We start from the raw sequence: 20,045 nt of genomic DNA on the forward strand, positions 1-20,045 counted from the left end.
CCTGGAGGAATAGCATGAACAGAAAAAGGTGACTTTCTTTGGTTAGTAATAAGGACCCTAACATACAAAACAGAGTATCCCAACTCAAATCGCTGGGGGAACAAGCATAGCACAAAGCACAGGAGGAGAGAGAAAACAGCATAACCTGGAAAAAGAAAAATGGTGAATAAATCATTAAGAAAACTGTTCCTTCCTCCCCATCCCCAGCCACACATGGTTTGGTTAATTCCTTAATGAGGATGGACTGTAATTAATATCAGAACTACACCGTATAATTATTGGGTATAATTATGCTTGAGTTAACTGTAGAGCAAATCATACATAGTTCAAATTCTATAGTGTGAATTTTCCATTAATCTTTTGGGGAGTGAGGGAGAGTGCTTCATAAGGTCTTTTGATAAAGAGCATCTCCAGGAATAGGCCTATATCAGGTGGATATTACATTCAAGACAATGTTCAGAATTGCCAGATCCAGCAGCTGCATCCCTTACAGACCTCTGCCTTAAACAGATTGATTCACACCCAGTGGCCCAGGCCAGAGAAGGGGCAGCTACTGGCTGATCCAAACCCTGCCTGAGCCAAGGTCATCTCCTGGCCCTCTGGTTGCTGGGCCCTCGTGTGGACTTTCTGAGCTATTTCTGTGGGTCCCTGATCCCTCACTTCTAGAGGCTGCATGTTCTTAACCTGTATCTGTCTCTCATCCCACTTTTTCCACCACATCCCCAGGGACCTAGAAGCTCTTTTCACTCCCTTCTTGGCTCTCAAAGTGCCAGCGATGATGCCATGAATGGTCATAACGTTCAGCAGAGGAAGAATTATGGGTCTCCAGCTGCTCCCACACGCCAGTCACACATAGCTCATGGAACCTGGACATCAACATGTTACAGTCTTTGTTGGAGGCAGGGGTCAGAGAGACTGGGGTCTGGCGAGATGTTCTGCAGTGAGTGGAGAAGGTTTGGCCTTTGGGGAGCGCTGGCCACAAGCAGGAGCCCTTCCCCGCCTCCCACTCCCGTAGGGCTGCTGTCTTGGAAACAAGGCTCGTCTCTCCAGGCACCGTTTTCATTTCTGCCATCCCTCTTCCTTCATCCCCTCACCTTATTCCCCAGAGGGGCCAGCAGAATCCTTTCCAGGGGCTTAGAGCTTTATCAAAGGCAAGGAGACTCCTTTAAAGCCAAATTAATTAATTAATTTAGGAGAGATCTCTTAACTTTCCCTTCTTCACTCTACTTCCCAGACTCTTTTCCTCTTTGCTCTCTAAACTCCTCTCTTCTCCCCATCCAGGCTTCCCTGGTGACTCAGACAGTGAAGAATCTGCCTGTCAATGCAGGAGATCCGGGTTCAATCCATGGGTTGGGAGGATCCCCTGGAGAAGGGAATGGCAACCCACTCCAGTATTCTTGCCTGGAGAATTCCACGGACTGAGGAGCCTGGTGGGCTACAGTCCCTGGGCTCACAAAGAGTCAGACACGACTGAGCGACTAACACTTGCTTTCACTTTCCTCATCCATCAGGCTCCTCATCTATTGATCTCTTCGCCGCAAATTCCTCCCTCTCCTTCTGGGCTCCCTGCAACATAGGGTATGGGTGGCTGAGGTTCAGAGCTCAGATTCCTAGAAGCTGTTCATCAGTGTCTAGAAGGTGAACTCCAGTTTCATCACCCTTGGGAACAGTGTGAAGTTTAAACCTTTCACCTCCTTCGGGTGCCACCAGGCAAGCAGCAACCCACCAGCTCTGGAGGGAATCAAGAGGCTTAAAGGACAAGCAAGACGCATGGCTCACACAGCAGCCATGCGTCCACCAGCCTGTCACCCCTCCAAGCATCCCCCAGCACTCTCACGAGGAATCAGCCATAAAGAGACAGGAACACTCCTTCAGCCCCATCCCCAGCCTCCTGTCCCCTCTACCAGCTTTCAAAGGCCACCCTTCGACTGAGTAAGTGACACTAAAAACAGCAATTCTCCCCCTACCTCCACCCCCCCACCGCCTGCCCACTGATAATAATGGGCCAAGACACTTTTATTATCATTATTAATTAGCACTTTCAAGCAATGGAATTAAATCAATATGGTGGACTGAAACTAATTTTAACAAGCCATTGAGATCAATCATTGGGACTTTTATCTACATAAATGCCACTAAACTCAGCTCGTTAGTGTAACATTAGCTGGAAAGAAAAAGAAGGGAGACTGGCGGGGTTTTAATTAGGAAGACATAAACCGAGCCACAATTTTTCTTCTTTGATTTGCTTTTAATCTCGTCTGCAAAGCTCTTCTGGTGTTGCCCAGGCTGATTTTTAGTCCCAGGCCACTTCCATGGGAAGGGGAGGGGTGAGCAAGGAGAAGCCAAGGGCAAGCAGTGAGAGATGCTTGAAGGGGATGGTCCCTCACTTTGGCTCACCCCAGGAGGACCCTGGGCATCCCCCTGAAGCCCCTAAATCTAAAGTCTCAGATTCCCAGTATCAGTACTGACCACCTCTCCCTCTGTATTCACCTCTGCTTAGCATTTATTCATATCTGTGTTATAGGAAAATTATTTATGCCCATTGATTCACTCAACGAACAGTAGATGAGCACTTAAGGGGGCCAAGCACCCTGCTCACTCCTCTAAAAGGATTTTTAAAACTGAGAAAGAAAGAAGTAATCTTACTCCCTCTGGAGCAGGCAGTCTGGTCTTTCTGTCCCTCCTAGACTGACGGTTGCTAGAGGGCAAGGGCTATACCTTATTTAGCTTTTGCCCCCTCCCCATTCAGTTCTGTTCTCCACGCCTATAAGGTAAGTGTTGGGGTGAATGGGTCAGAACTCCACTTCTCTACCCACATGTCACTCCTGTCTGTGCCCAGGCACCTGCCACTCCACCCCTTTCATGTCCCATGGGCACCAAGACCATCTCAAGACTCTATACCTCTGAGCTGGCTGTCACTCACTCTAATAACAGCCTACCAGCCTGGCTTCTGATAGGCCGTGGCTTCTTACTCTTCAAGACCTAGCTGTAAGATCACCATGTGAGCAGAGCTGCTTACCTGGGCATCTCTGACTTGAGAACTTCCATAGCACACAAGAACAGACAGGCAAAGGGAGGCATCCCTAAGGTTGCCTTTGGTGTCTGCACCTCCTGTTCTTTAGGAGATGCTGTAGCAGTGGAAGGTACCCAGCGTAAGTCTACAATGGCACTTTTGCTTCTGACAGTATAGCATTCTAAAAATATCATCTGACCCTAACACTAAGGTACTGGATAAATTACAGCAAACACACTTTTAAATGTATTTATGTGTTTTCAAGAAAGGGAAGTCTCCAGTGGCCATGCATTACTTACACAAAAACACAGAGTGAGCTGAGACAAGAAGGGTAAGGGATGCCCTGGGGCCAAACACCGAAACCTAGAGTTTTAGAGATTAATGTGGCTTTGATGTGAGTGGGAAATGGGAGGCCAGGCCTTGGCCTCATGCAAGGTTGAGTAGCTAAACTCCATATAAAGCTACATCCTCATTTAAAGGATAAATGGAAAAAAAAAAAAAAAAACTACATCCTTCTAGCAAAGGAAAACTGTCTCTGTGGTGGCTGTATATATTTTCTATATATAAAAATTAATCTTCCTTTAGAATTCATAACCTAGATCTGTTCTTACTGGGGGTCAGGAGTTTGAATTCATATTACCACATATAAGGAAAACCTCAAGTTGAGAAGTTGAATTAAAGTGATCCTAGTTTGGTAGTGCACTCAATCCAAACAAAAGCAAATATAAACATCTCTGGAATAAAATTCCTCAATCCAGGCCCCACAGATTATGTCAAAGCAAAAAAAAGCTCAAGTAAAAAGTTATCAAACACAAAGAGAAAAAAACTTTTATAAGGCAGAATTAGCAGAAATGACAGATAACAAATGCATGATCCCCAACAAATTGGAATATTGACTTATCAGAAAGTGAATATAGTAAAACTGTATTCATGATGCAAGTTTTGAAGAAAAGAGGGAAAATAAAGAACAAAAGAGTATCAAAAAAAAAACAAGGAAAAAATTGTAATTAAAATTTAAGATGCAATCATTGAAATGAAAAACTCAAAGGAAACAGTTTTTATATTAAATACCCCTGAAGAATAAATTAGTGAAATGGAAGAGAACTGATGAATTACATAGAACCTAGCATAGAGAGATAGGAGATGGAAAATATGAATGAAAGAGAGGTCAGGAAACATGAAGGATGGAATCAGAAGGCATAATACATGTGTAACTGACATTATAGGAACAGAAAATGAGAGACAATACTTAGAGATAATGTCTAAGAGTTCTCCAGAATTTGCAGAAGATATAAAGGAAATACAACTCCACAAGGCAGTATAAATAAAATAAAATGCATACCCATACACTTTGTAGTGAAACTGAAGGACAGCAAATACAATGAAAACATCTTTTTAAACATCCAAAAGAAAAGACAGATCATCAAAATGAAAATACAAAGAGAAATCAATAATTAGACTAACAACAGACTCCTCACTTGTGACAATGAAAGTCAGCATATAATGGAATAATATCTTCACCAGGGGCCCACAACCTCCAAAATTGAATGCCTGATGATCTGAGATGGATCTGACATAATAATAATAATAGAAATACAGAATAAATATAATGTGCTAAAATCACCCCAAAACCGTCCCCCTCGCTGGTCTGTAGAAAAGTTGTCTTCCACAAAACCAGTGCCAAAAATGTTGGGGACTGCTGATTATGCTGGGAAAAAATAACTATTAACTTTGGACACTATATCCAGAAAATCTGTATTTCAAGTTGCTTTCAGATTAAAAAAAAAAAGTATTCTTACTTCCAAGATATCCTCACTAATCGATTTACTTTAGGAAGTAAAATAATTCTAGGAGGAAAAAAAGCCTACAATGTGAGAAGGAATTGTGAGTAATGAAAATGATAGCATGGATATAAATCTATACAAATAAAAACAAAAGTGATAATTTGTGTGCTTAAAAACAAGAACTAAAATATGTGGGCAATGCTGGAGAGGCTAAGGTTGATAGAAGATAAAGCATTTCAAGGTTCTCATTCTTGAGGGAAGTGGGGTTAGGATGTCTATATGTGTGTGTGCATATATACATATGGGTATATGTGTGTATATATATATATATATATATATATAGTAAATATATATGGCTTCCCAGGTGGTGCTAGTGGTAAAAACCCTTCCTGCCAATATAGGAGACATAAGAGATAAGGGTTCAATCCCTGAGTAAGGGAAGATCCCCTGGAGAAGGGCACAGCAACTCACATCAGTACTCTTGCCTGAAGAATCCCATGAACAGGGGAGCCTGGTGGGCTACAGTCCATAGAGTTGTACAGAGTTGGACATGACTGAATTGATTCAGCATGCATGCACGCATATATACATATATATATGGCTGCGAAGCATGGCTTGAAGGATCTCAGTTCCCCGACCTGAGACTGAACCCAGACCATGGCAGTGAAAGCCCAGAATCCTAGTCACTAGGCCACCAGGGAACTCCAGAGATGTTAATACATTTTTGATTGTTAAGTGCACAGAACAAAATTGAAAGGGTAAACCCTTAAATGAATATAAAGTAATTTCCAAAACTAGTAGCAAGAAACAAAATTAAGAACAAACGATCCAAAACAAGGCAAGAAACAAAAAAGGTGGTGGGAGAGGATCATAGAAAAAGCAAGATTAAAAACTCAAAATGACAAATTTTACAGTCACATGGAGCTGAATATATATGTCATAAAATCAAACCCAAAGGCAAGGAGAACAATTAATAAAAAATTTAGAATAATGATCGCTTTGGAGAATAAGACTTCCCTGGTGGCTCAGACAGTAAAGCGTCTGTCTACAATGCGGGAGACCTGGGTTCGATCCCTGGGTCGGGAAGATCCCCTGGAGAAGGAAATGGCAATCCACTCCAGTACTATTGCCTGGAAAATCCCTTAGACAGAGGAGCCTGGTAGGCTACAGTCCATGGGGTCGCAAAGAGTCGGACACGACTGTGTGACTTCACTCACTCAAAGGTAACTACAGGGAAAGAGAATACTGGAGGGACTCAAGGGTATTGATTGTGTTCTAATTCATATGTGGAATAAAGGGCACCCAGATGTCACTTCATTCTTTATGCCTTATTGTTGTTGCTCAGCCACTAAGTCGTGTCCAACTCTTTGCAGCCCCATGGACTGCAGCATGCCAGGCTTCACCAACTCCCAGGAACCTACTCAGACTCATGTCCTTAGAGTTGGTGATGCCATCCAAACCTCTCATCCTCTTTTGTCCCCTTCTCTTCCTGCTCTCAGTCTTTCTCAGCATCAGGATCTTTCCAGTGAGTCAGCACTTCGCATCAGGTGGCCAAAGTATTGGAGCTTCAGCTTCAGCATCAGTCCTTCCAATGAATATTCAGGGTTGGTTTCCTTTAGGCTTGACTGGTTTGATCTCCTTGCAGTCCAAGAGATGCTCAAGAGTCTTCTCCAGCATCACAGTTTGAAAGCATCAATTCTTCAGTGCTCAGCCTTCTTTATACATTATATAAATACCTTTATACCATGTGTTGGGCTTCCCTGGTGGCTCAGACAGTAAAGAATCTGCCTGCAATGCCAGAGACCTGAATTGGGAAGATCCCTTGGAGGAGGACATGGCGACCCACTCCAGTATTCTTGCCTGGAGAATCCCCATGAACAGAGAAGCCTGGTGGGCTACAGTCCAAGGCATCACAGAAGAGTCGGACATGACTGAGCGACTAAGCATAGCACACAGCATACCATGTGTGTATTTATATAAATGAAATATTTCATAAAAAGTTTTTTAAAAATTTAAAGGACCTATGGTGGCTCTGTATCGCTCCATTAAGATTACTCTGATCAGCCTGGCATTTTTAGGCCCTTCCTCAGCTTAGCACAATTTTTCTCTCACTGCTGCCCAATGTGGGTTTCTTCCTCTACTGAGATGTCCTCATTGCCCTCCTTCTAGTCTTTACTGCCACTGGCAGATAATTTACATCTCCAAGACTTTGTTCATGCTGTCCTCCTCATCTTTCCTTCCATCTATGATGCCAACTCTACAGTTCCCAGAAGAAAAAAATAAAGCACTTTCCCCTACACGAAGGCTTCTTGAGTCTACCTAGGACGCAGAGACCTCTCAATCATGTGAAACACTTCCAGGACTAGTGAACCCCATCTGCCGCACATCCTTGGTGTTCAGTGAGAGGGGAAGTCTTGTCTCTTCACTAGTTGTTGAACTTCTTGGGAGCAAAGAGAGTCTGATGTTTCCTTGTATGTCTCACTATCTCTTAACCCGCACTAAACTCAAAATGCACTCAAAAATCATCCACTGAGGAAAGAATAGCATGGACCAAGTCTTAATTCTCATGGAACAGATCCTGTTTGAGACTCTGGAGAAATCTTATAGTCTTGCTTTCCAGTCTTCCTGGGATCCAGTTAGATCCTGTTATACTCCCCTTTCCTCTTTAAATCACTTTTCTATTTAAACCTGTTACAATTGTTTTTCTGTTCCTTTTTAGTCTAACAGTCCTCATTAATAATGTGGGTCCAAGAGAAAGATAAGTACCATATGATATAGCTTATAAGCAGAATCTTTAAAAATGGTACAAATGAGCTTATTCATAAAACAGAGATAGAGTCACATATGTAGAAAACAAACGTACAGTTACCGAGTGGGAAATGGGGAGGATAAAATGGGAGATTGGGACTGACCTATACACATTACTATTTATAAGACAGATAACTGATAAAGATCTACTGTATAGCACAGGGAGTTCTACTCAATACTCTTAGTGGCCTACGGGAAAAAAATCTAAAAACAAGAGTGAATATATGTGTATATATAACTGATTCACTTTGCTGTACAGAAGAAAGTGACACAACGTTTTAAGCCAACTATATTCACATAAAAATTAATTTAAAAGAAAAAAGAAATGTGTGTCCAAGACTCAGGGCAACTCAAGTTCATCCCTCAACAAAAATTACAAATTATCACACACCATTGACCTTCGAGATTGCACGTGAGCAATAAATCTGTGAATGCCAAGGGAGTATTGAATTAAATTAGGCTGTTAAGGTCCTCAACTAGTTCTCTACATAGTCAGAACACAAACCTAAGTCTCTTGACATTCATTCCAGGCTCTTCTCACCCCCAGCATACTCACTGATGTCCCTTTAAAAGTCGTAAATTCTTTTCTCTTCTGAAGCCTCATAATGAGGTGTCTGATAAAAGAGCAATTAAGCAATATCTGCCAATAGACAGCTTAGAACTATGATATGCTCATTCATTCATCCATATGTTCATTCTGAAAATGTTTATTGAGTGCTTACTATGTTAACAAGCATTGTTCTAGGCCATAGGGACATTAGAATTAAGGCAGTCTTGACAATTAATTAAGTAGATTCAATATGTTTAGGTCAAATGTTCACACATGCTACAAAGAAGAAAACAGAGGGAAGTGTCAGGAGGTAAAGGTGGACAAAGGGAGTTTCTCCAAGAAGGGGATATTTAAACACAAGCACCCTGCAAATGGAAGCAGGAATGAGGAAAGGATGAATGCAATGAGTTGCCAGTAACTCTTGCATAGCCTTCCAGATCTGATTCCTTGGCCTTTTCCTTGAACCAGGAAGATCAGTTCAGTTCAGTCAGTTCAGTCGCTCAGTCGTGTCCGACTCTTTGCGACCCCATGAATCGCAGCACGCCAGGCCTCCCTGTCCATTACCATCTCCTGGAGTTCACTCAGACTCATGTCCATCAAGTCCGTGATGCCATCCAGCCTTCTCCTCCTGCCCCCAATCCCTCCCAGCATCAGAGTCTTTTCCAATGAGTCAACTCTTCGCACGAGGTGACCAAAGTACTGGAGCTTCAGCTTTAGCATCATTCCTTCCAAAGAAATCCCAGGGCTGATCTCCTTCAGAATGGACTGGTTGGATCTCCTTGCAGTCCAAGGGACTCTCAAGAGTCTTCTCCAACACCACAGTTCAAAAGCATCAATTCTTCAGTGCTCAGCCTTCTTCACAGTCCAACTCTCACATCCATATATGACCACAGGAAAAACCATAGCCTTGACTAGACGGACCTTAGTCGGCAAAGTAATGTCTCTGCTTTTCAATATACTATTTAAGTTGGTCATAACTGTTCTTCCAAGGAGTAAACGTCTATTAATTTCATGGCTGCAGTCACCATCTGCAGTGATTTTGGAGCCCAAAAAAATAAAGTCTGATGCTGTTTCTACTGTTTCCCCATCTATTTCCCGTGAAGTGATGGGACCAGATGCCATGATCTTTGTTTTCTGAATGTTGAGCTTTAAGCCAACTTTTTCACTCTCCTCTTTCACTTTCGTCAAGAGGCTTTTTAGCTCCTCTTCACTTTCTGCCATAAGGGTGGTGTCATCTGCATATCTGACGTTATTGATATTTCTCCCAGCAATCTTGATTCCAGCTTGTGTTGCTTCCAGTCCAGCGTTTCTCATGATGTACTCTGCATATAAGTTAAATAAGCAGGGTGACAATATACAGCCTTGACGTACTCCTTTTCCTATTTGGAACCAGTCTATAACAAGGACATAATGCTGACCAGGCTCTCTTCCAAGGCAAAGAAGACACAGGGTTGGCAGGACCTGGCATTAGCAAGCTGAGGTGGTAGTCACCAAACCCTGCCTCTCAAAAAGGAAACAACAGATTAGGGCTTCCCATTTTCAGAGCAGACCTTTAAATCCCTTTGATTCTTTCTGTCTTGTAAAGATATCATACTTTGACACACACCCACAATATGGGACATGCATACGCATCAGTTCCTAACAGTTCTAACAAGACACTTCCATACTGCTTTTGGAAGCTTTGAGGCCAACTCTTAGAACTTCTGTGATTTCACCAGATTACTTATTGGGTCAATCTACCAAGGCCAATTGTGCGTTAGTTTGAGCATTCTTTGGCATTGCCTTTCTTTGGGATTGGAATGAAAACTAACTTTTTCCAGTCCTGTGGCCACTGCTGAGTTTTCCAAATTTGCTGGCATATTGAGTGCAGCACTTTCACAGCATCATCTTTTAGCATTTGAAATAGCTCAACTGGAATTCCATCACCTCCACTAGCTTTGTTCGTAGTGATGCTTCCTAAGGCCCACCTGACTTCACATTCCAGGATGTTCGGCTCTAGGTGAGTGTGAGTGATCACACCTTCATGATTATCTGGGTTGTGAAGATCTTTTTTGTACAGTTCTCCTGTGTATTCTTGCCACCTCTTCTTAATATCTTCTGCTTCTGTTGGGCCATACCATTTCTGTCCTGTATTGAGCCCATCTTTGCATGAAATGTCTCCTTGGTATTCCTAATTTTTCTTGAAGAGATCTCTAGTATTTCCCATTCTATTGTTTTCCTCTATTTCTTTGCATTGATTGCTGAGGAAGGCTTGCTTATCTCTCCTTGCTATTCTTTGGAACTCTGCATTCAAATGGGTATATCTTTCCTTTTTCCTTTGCTTTTTGCTTCTCTTCTTTTCACAGCTATTTGAAAGGCCTCCTCAGACAGCCATTTTGCTTTTTTGCGTTTCTTTTTTCTTGGGGATGGTCTTGCTCTGGGTCTCCTGTGCAATGTCACGAACCTCCATCCATAGTTCATCAGGCATTCTGTCTATCAGATCTAATCCCTTAAATCTATTTCTCACTTGCACTGTATAGTCATAAGAAGAAGAACTAAAGAGCCTCTTGATGAAAGTGAAAGAGGAGAGTGAAAAAGTTAGCTTAAAGCTCAACATTCAAAAAACTAAAATCATGGCATCCAGTCCCATCACTTCATGGCAAATAGATGGGGAAAGTGGCTGACTTTATTTTTCTGAGTTCCAAAATCACTGCGGATGGTGATCGCAGCCATGAAATTAAAAGACGCTTCCTCCATGGAAGGAAAGTTATGACCAACCTAGACAGCATATTAAAAAGCAGAGACATTACTTTGCCAACAAAGGTCCATCTAGTCAAGGCTATGGTTTTTCCAGTAGTGATGTATGGATGTGAGAGTTGGACTATAAAGAAAGCTGAGTGCCAAAGAATTGATACTTTTGAGCTGTGGTATTGGAGAAGACTCTTGAGAGTCCCTTGGACTGCAAGGAGATCAAACCAGTCCATCCTAAAGGAGATCAGTCCTGGGTGCTTATTGGAGGGACTGATGTTGAAGCTGAAACTCCAATACTTTGGCCACCTGATGCAGAAAGCTGACTCATTTGAAAAGACCCTAATGCTAGGAAAGATTGAAGGCAAGAGGAGAAGGGGACAACAGAGGATGAGATGGTTGGATGGCATCACCAACACAATGGACATGGGTTTGGGTGGACTCCTGGAGTTGGTGATGGACAGGGAGGCCTAGCATGCTGCAGTTCATGGGGTCACAAAGAGTCAGACACAACTAAGTGACTGAACTGAAGGCCAAAGAACTTGGTTGAGAGGATGAGGCAAAAGCTATTTGAACATAAATAGTGTGAAATCCTACCACTAAAACACTAAACAAATGCCATGCCAAATAACTCTATCCAGTTCAGTTCAGTTCAGTCGCTCAGTCGTGTCCAACTCTTTGTGACCCCATGGACTGCAGCATGCCAGGCCTCCCTGTTCATCACCAACACCTGGAGTTTACTCAAACTCATGTCCATTGAGTAGGTGATGCCATCCAACCATCTCATCCTCTGTTGTCCCCTTCTTCTCCTGCCTTCAATCCTTCCCAGCATCAGGGGCTTTTCCAATGAGTCAGTTCCTCACATCAGTTGGCCAAAGAATGGAGCTTCAGCTTCAGCTTCAGTCCTTCCAATGAATATTCAGAATTGACTTCCTTTAGGATTGACTGGTTTGATCTCCTTGCAGTCCAAGGGACTCTCAAGAGTCTTCTCCAACACCACAGTTCAAAAGCATCAATTCTTCGGCACTCAGAACAAGCTAACAATTTCCAGACACTAATCTGTTTCTGAAACTTAGCTAGGTCCCTCTGATGCCATTTAAGACAATCTGAGACACAGAGGTGACTGTGATACTCCACCCCTTACCCATCCTCTGAAGCAATGTGGGCCTCCCCGTGCATTTTCATGGAAAGCATTGGTTCTTGAGTCAGACTGGGTGCAAATCTCACCTCTCTGTTTTATAGGAACTTTGGAGGGGGGGTTAATTTTATTAACCTTTTTTTCCCCCTCACTGCAAAATCTTCTCCACCTACTCCATATTTCCAGGGAAAGATCAGGTTTCCTTGAGTATTTTATTCTATTAATCACTTCATGAGACCTCCTAGGGGAATTCTGGAGTAACAGTGATAGTGAAAGTCGTTCAGTCGTGTCCGACTCTTTGAGACCCCATGGACTATACAGTCCACGGAATTCTCCAGGCCAGAATACTGGAGTGGGTGGCCTTCCCCTTCTCCAGGGAATCTTCCCAACACAGGGATCAAACCCAGGTCTCCCACATTGCAGGCAGATTCTTTATCAGCTGGGCCACAAAGGAAGCCCAAGGATACTGAAGTGGATAGCCTATTCCTTCTCCAGGGATCTTCCCAACCCAGGAATCAAACCAGGGTCTCCTGCATTGCAGGTGGATTCTTTACTAACTGAGCTATCAAGAGAAGCCCCATGGAGTAACCGTGGATGGTTCCAAACTGTTTTCTAAGGGTTTCTGTTTCTCTGTCTCATAGACTTTTAAAATCCTGTCATCCCAAGAAATTCAGTTCCAGCTCAATTTCATACCATGTTCATCAAAATGGAAGTTTGGATCTTTCTGCTTAACTATTCTAGCTGATGACTTCCATCGTTAAGGCCACCCCCAGGGTCTGAGATGACTTTGCCATGCTACCCATCACTTTTGTGTTACAGGTCAGAAGGAGGAAAAGCAAAAGGACAAAGCGAGACCCTCCAAGCTGAGTCAGCTCTTTTCAAAATGCCTTCCCAGAATCCCACAAATCCCTCCACTTATATCTCACTGACCAAGTAACAGTTAGAAGCCCACCCACCACTTCAGGAGATACAGCAATGTGCCTGGTTCAATATAAGAGCCTGTTATTAAGGAGGATGTGGAGAAGAGATGCTTGGATCACCAGTGCTCTCTGCCACTGGGCTGGATGCTACCATACTAGGGACGTGGATGTGGGAGGTAACCAACACATAGGTCCCACATTAAATGAGGATCTCACAGCCTCTGAGTCTGGTTCCTGGCACCTTTGACCTGATTTAAGGCTCTTCTGCCCTTTTTCAAAACTCTCTCCTTCTTCAAGACCCAACTGATATGATATGACACCTTAAAAAATCTTCTTTACCCACCACCTGCTGCCCCACCTCCCACTCTCTGTTTTTCCTATGGTGTGCTTTTCACATCCATTGTAATTCTGTCTTTACTGAGCTTGCCAGAGCAAGAGCCAGAATAAGAGTACATCCCTGTGCTAAAGTAAGTGCAAGTCATTTATTTATTCCTATTATTTCTCTTTTTTCCCCTCTTGTCTTTCTCAAAAAAGAAAGTCCATTTTCTGTATTTTTCTCTTCCCTATTCCCTTGCCTGTTCCTTGGGCCTGCCAGGGATATTGGAGGTAGGTCACCACTGAGTTATTCTGACTTTGAATCTATTATATTAAAGCTTCAAAGGCAGAAATGGATTGCTAATGGGCCTGAAAAGTCAATACAGCTCCCAAACTGTCTTAGGAAATAGTTTACACCCTGAGAGAATCTGATCTAAACTATGCCATTTCAATGCCCTTGATCCTAAGAAATGAGAGTTCCCTTTATACAAAACCAGGATGAAGAGTGTGGCAAAGTACAAAAAAAAAAAAAAAAAAAAAACAAAAAACTGATCCTTTGCTGAATGAATGTAGATTTCATATGAGTTGTGGGAGTTCTCATGTTATATTCAGGCAGCTTTTTTAAACTGAATCTTCAAGGCCACACCATCATGTTTAAGATAGGTCACCAAGGAACAGGGAAGACTTTAGTTAGGAAAGAGCAGCTGGGACACAGGCCTTCTGGACCCAAGACTTCCTGCTTGTTTTATTTGTTTAATATATTCTTCTTGGAATATAATTGCTCTACAATGCTATGCCAGTGTCTGCTATACAATGAAATAAACCAGCTATATGTATTCACATATCTCCTCCCTCTTGGACCGCCCTCCCACCACCACCCAGCCCCCCTCCCACCCCTCTAGGTCATCACAGAGCACCGAGCGGAGCTCCCAATATTCTACAGCAGCTTCCCGCTAGCTACCTATTTCACACATGATGGTGCATATATGTCAATGCTAATCTCCCAGTTTGTCCCACCCTCTCCTTCCTCACCCGGTCTACATGCCCATTCTCTGCATCTCTATTCCTGCCCTGGAAATAGGTTCATCTGCACCAATTTTCTAGATTCCACAAACATGTGTTAATATATACCTGTTTCTCTCTTTCTGACTTACTTTACTCTGTATGATAGACGCTAGATTCGTCCTCACCTCTATAAATGACCCTATTTCATTCCTTTTAGTGGCTGAGTAATATTTCATTGTGTCCTGCTTGCTTTCTTGGTTTTATATCTTGGAGGTGGTGTAGGGTAGGGGTCGGGACAGGGCAGTAAATGTGTGGATGAGCTTTCCAGGTGATGTGAGCTGACTGCAAGCCTCCTATGAAGAAAAGCCAGAAGGCGTAAAGGAAAAATTAAGAGCAAAGCCTGAAGTGACAAAGGGCAAACCACTTCTTGCAAGGCAGATTATCAAATTTCCTATCAATTTCTACATTTATCTCCCTTTTATTATACTTGATCCTTTTGTGAGTCCTGCTTAAATGTTCCTTACTTATCTTTGTGGGCTTTACTGTATAAAGGGAGTGGTCTCAGGTCAATACTTGGCTCAGGGGGTAAAGTAACAACAGTTTCTTCTTCTGCCTTCCCATCCCCCCAGGTCAAGGTAGTTGCTGAAATTATTATTGTGGAGAAGACAAGAAGTATTTACTTCTCCTGAGAAAGGTGATATTCTATAGTATAAGAAAAATAAGACAAAGTTGTCTCCAAAGAAACAACTGGGGTACAATGGAAAGAAAACACCTTATATTTTGAGTCAGAAAACCTGGGTTTGGACCCCTGTCTTGTTGCTTCCAGAGTGACCCAGAGCCAGATACTTAACCTTCCTGAGCTTCGGTTTCCTCAACTATAAAAGGGAGATAATAAAATCCACTTCACAGTGATGTCATAAAGATTAAATGAGATTTTGAACTGTAAACACAAACAGCATGTCCTGTATTAGAGTAGGTGATTACAAATCCTGACCCCAGAAGAGCAAATTCCAGAGCAAAGATCCTTATGTTCTTTTCCTAAAGCTCGTATTACCTCCTCTTTCTAGAACATTCTCCACAAGGTAACCATATACCTCTTAAATACTTAGAGATGTTAACTGGATTTCAGAAAACTACCATCAATGCATTCATATCAAGTTCCTGACACTAAAGCACTCTCCCAAGAATTTGTGGGATATGGAGTCAACCAAGTGATACTCACTATATTTGGGAGATGACAGTTTATTTGGGGAGACAGGCTAAACTGCTGGGAAAGTGTCAGCAAGCAATAATCCTCATTCCAAGGATCAGGGAGTCAATGTGGGGTTTCAGCCAAATTACTGAGCATGTCTATTCCATGTACATGTCTGGGAACAGAGAGGAAAGGGTACAGAGAGGGCACTCCAGTCCACTGAGCCCTCTGTGAGATGGATTTATGCCAAAGCTTCCTCTTTATCACCTGGTCATCAGAAGATCCCACTTTAACAAACAGATCACAGTAGCATTTGTGGACCCAGTTACCAATTCAGAGCCATTTCAGTGTCTAGTAAGTTTCTGAAATGTCTGAAGATTTTCTTTCCCTTCAGTGCACAGTAAACGCAGTAAGTGGCCAAAGGTCCCTTTGGGGAAAGCTTGGAGGAATATTTACAGAACGTGGTTGTAGCAGGTTGCATGTAGCCGAGTATTCATGCAGTTGTGTTGCACATCCTCTAGGGAGCCAGCCTACCGAGGGACTTGGGCTCTGTGATCGGCTTAAGCCTCAAAACAAGTAAGAAGCTGAACCTCTATTACGTTCAGTAATTAAGTTTCTGGACCTCAGATCTAGAATATCTTCACTACAATGAGAAAGTAATATTCTAGTGGGCTGCCCATCTACTTTATTCCTAGACACAGGGTGATCAATTAGGCATGGCCAAAGAGTCCAGAGGGCTTCCCTTGTGACTCGGCGGTAAAGAACCTTGCTGCCAATGCAGGAGACTCAGGTTCGATCCCTGAGTCAGGAAGAGCCCCTGGAGAAGGAAATGGCAACCCACTCCAGTATTCTTGCCTGGGAAATTCCATGGACAGAGGAGCCTGGAGGGCTACAGTCCATGGCGTTGCAAACAATCAGATACCACTTAGCGACTAAACAATGAAGACTAAACAATGAAAACAAAGAACCCAGAAGGTTATTCTGTTGACTTCTTTGTCCTTCATGCCCATTTCAGTAGTTGTAACTACCTTGTATCTTGCAGTTAAAAGCTACTCCTTGGCCACTCATTCTCTAGGATCTCCATGGAAACCAGAGACAACATTTAGCAGCTGCTCTCCACATCAGTCACCATAATACTTTTCAAACATGCTGGTGCTCAAACCAGTAATATGTTTCCCAACTTCTCTCCTTAATAAAGGGAAGAAATAAAGGCACTGTCCAGGATCTCTTGAGGGTTTGGTGGGAGTGGGGAGGAGGGGTCTGCAGTCAGCCTCTGATCAATCCATTCCCAATTTCCCAACCCGTCAGACATTTGGAGTGAATCTTCCACAGGATGCTTCAACATCTCTTTATATAGGCCACTGTTGATTCAAGATTCCAGCCACCACTCATGTAAACTGATTTTCAAAGCCAGTTCTAACATTATACCCATTAACTCTGGTAGGTGCACCCAGATAATGAATTTGTTTTGATCCAGTTTTATTTTATTTACCCTTTGGCATGCCACACCACTTGTGGGCCTCAGTTCCTTGACAAGGGATCAAACCCTTGCCCCCTGCATTGGCAGTGTGAAGTCTTAGTGTCTGTTCCAACAGGGAAGTCCCATGATCCAGCTTTATATTCTGTTCTTTTTGTCCCTTCCTTACAGTACTCTTGCCTGGAAAATCCCATGGACGGAGGAGCCTGGTAGGCTGCAGTCCTTGGGGTCTCGAAGAGTCGGACACTTACTGAGCGACTTCACTTTCACTTTTCACTTTCATGCATTGGAGAAGGAAATGGCAACCCACTCCAGTGTTCTTGCCCAGAGAAGCCCAGGGACGGAGAAGCCTGGTGGGCGGCCGTCTATGGGGTCGCACAGAGTTGGACATGACTGAAGCGACTTAGCAGCAGCAGCAGCAGCAGCATACATGTTTCACCCAGATTTATGCTGATATCAATTAGTAACATCTTGCATTTATTTTGGAGTATAAACGATTTTTTTTTTCAGGTCAGACAGAGGCAAAAGAGATGGGGGCTGGGAGACTTGAGGAGAATAAATATCCTTTGAAAGATGCCGGCTTTAGGTGAGGTTATGACCGGTCTTAAAAACATAGGAAAAGCTGATCTAGTTGACTCTAGAAGAGCAGGCTCCTTCCTCTAACAAGAGAGTCTTAGAGAGACTTGGAAGCTCAAATTTCAGTTTCAAACAAGTCAACCCAGGTAGAAACTTGGTGGACCCATGACTTAAACATACGTTATAATTCTACAGCCCACACAACCAAATTCTGAGTCAAATTTCCATCTAGGTTCACTCTGCACATGGTAAGAGAATCTTCCAGGCTGGCTGTAAAAGCGCCCTGGTTTTCTGAACCGTTGAGTTGATTGTTTCACTTGGTCATTGTCCATGTGTGAGTTCTCCACTGCAGCTGGAAGAAGCTATTTCACACCCAGGCTCTTGAAGTTACCATTATCACCATGTTCATCAAACCCCATAGTTATTTAGTGCCCAAGGCACTTGGCACAGTAAGCTCTTTATCGCAATCAGCCACAGGTGACAAGTTTATCTTATTATCATGCTATGGATGAGTAGCAACCCGTTTGCCATTGGCAAGGACTTCAGCATTGTGTTCAAGACTGGGGGGAAAAAAAACATCAAAGCCCAGACATTTTTAAGAGGCCTGTGACCACTTCCATTACCAAATATTGTACCAGCCAGAGTCCAGTTGGGCTTCCCTGGGGCTCAGCTGGTAAAGAATCTGCCTGGAATGTGGGAGACCTGGGTTCAATCCCTGGGTTGGGAAGATTCCCAAAGAAGGAGATACCCATTCCAGTATTCTGGAGTCCATGGGGTCGCAAAGAGTCAGACACGACTGAGCGACTTTTTCTCAGTCACTCAGGGTCCAATCAGGAAGAGTCCACAGAAGATATATTAACAGGAAAAAAAAAAGAATTAATTATGCAAGTCCTAGAGGGCTGATAAAGCAAAAAGATGATATTGAGCTTTCATGATAATAACTGGAGAAAGCAGCTAACCAGTTAAGGCTGGGGAAGAGGGAAATGGCTGAGGTTATCAGAACTAGAAGCTTGAAGCAGGACCTTCTGGAAGCTGGAGCTCACACCACTGAGAAGAGGACATGCTTGTGTGCTGCTAGTTCCACCTAGGTTCATAAAAGAAACTCAGACAGCTGGGGCTTGGACCTCGGGAGAGGATGGCAGCTGCTGATGTTGCCCAGCTGCTCGTGGTACCTCTGCAGGGTCACAGTGAGGCTGCTTCCAAGGTAAGATGCTCTTGCTGAACACTGCCGATAGTATAGAAGTACATAAGAAAGTGGAAATACCTTCCTTCCTCTTACCTCCCAATCTCCTTCCAGAATCCCCTACTGAAGAACCTAACAGGAACCCAGATGACAAAGGGGCAAGTTTGTTTACACAGTCAAGTCCCAGCACTGGCATCACAGAGAAGAAGCTACAGGGTGACTTGGAAAGAAAAAGCAGCAGTTTAATAACCAATACAAACAGATCTTACTAAAATGGACGCAAGCAAAATAGAAAACCTGTATGTTCTGCCATTAAATAAATTTAAGCAGAAATCAAAAATCTTTCTACAAAGCAACCTGAAAACCCAGATGGTATCATCAGCACGTTTGGCCAATTAGTCAAGGAGAAAATAATTCCAATTTTACACAACTTCTTCTTAACTCATCCTATGAAGCTATCATAACCTTTATAATCAAACTCAACAAGATAGTACACGAGAAAAACTATATTTCTATTTCATTCGTGCAGATAGGTGTAAACATTCTAAACCAAATACTAGTATAATGAATCAAGCAATATATTAAAAAGGATAATAAATCTTACCAAACTGGATTTATTCCAAAAACACAAAGTTGATTAAATGTTAGAAAACCAATTAGTGCAATTCAACACATTAACATATTAAAGCAAACAGCATTCAAACATCTCAATAGATGGAGAAAAAAAGTGCTTGGTAAAATTTAATGCCCATTCATAAGGAATAGAAGTAATTTGTTTAAAATGATAGCTATTTTAAAATATAAATAATATAATACAGTACTTAAGGGTTGTACTTTGAACACTTTCCCTTTAAGATATGAACCAAATGAAAGATTCTTCTAGGAACTTACCTGGTGGTCCAGTGGTTAAGCTTCTGTGCTTTCACTATAGGGGGGACAGGTTCAATCCTTGGCTAGGGAACCAAGATGCCACATGCCTCACAATGCAGCCAAAAAAAAAAAAAAACTTTAAAAAATTCCTTTATCACCATTTCTTTTCAACATATATTAGATGTGTCAGCCAATACAGTAAAGCAAAGCACAGAAATAAAAGGAATACTGAATGAAAAAGAAGAAACTGTAGTGTCACTACATACAGATGATAATTGTATATATAAAGAACTAGAATTCTTAGAATTAATTTAAAAATTTTCAATTTCTTTCTATATAATCAACATACAAAAATTAACTTAGAAACCATTCTGAGATGACAGTCATTTGTATTGGACTAACACTCATATGGCAATTATTTATAAAATAGTTTTCAGTTCAGTTCAGTCGCTCAGTCGTGTCCAACTCTTTGTGACCCCATGAATCG

The sequence above is a fragment of the Oryx dammah genome, unplaced genomic scaffold (assembly GCF_014754425.2).
Source record: "Oryx dammah isolate SB20612 unplaced genomic scaffold, SCBI_Odam_1.1 HiC_scaffold_7, whole genome shotgun sequence".
Taxonomy (NCBI): Eukaryota; Metazoa; Chordata; class Mammalia; order Artiodactyla; family Bovidae; genus Oryx; species Oryx dammah.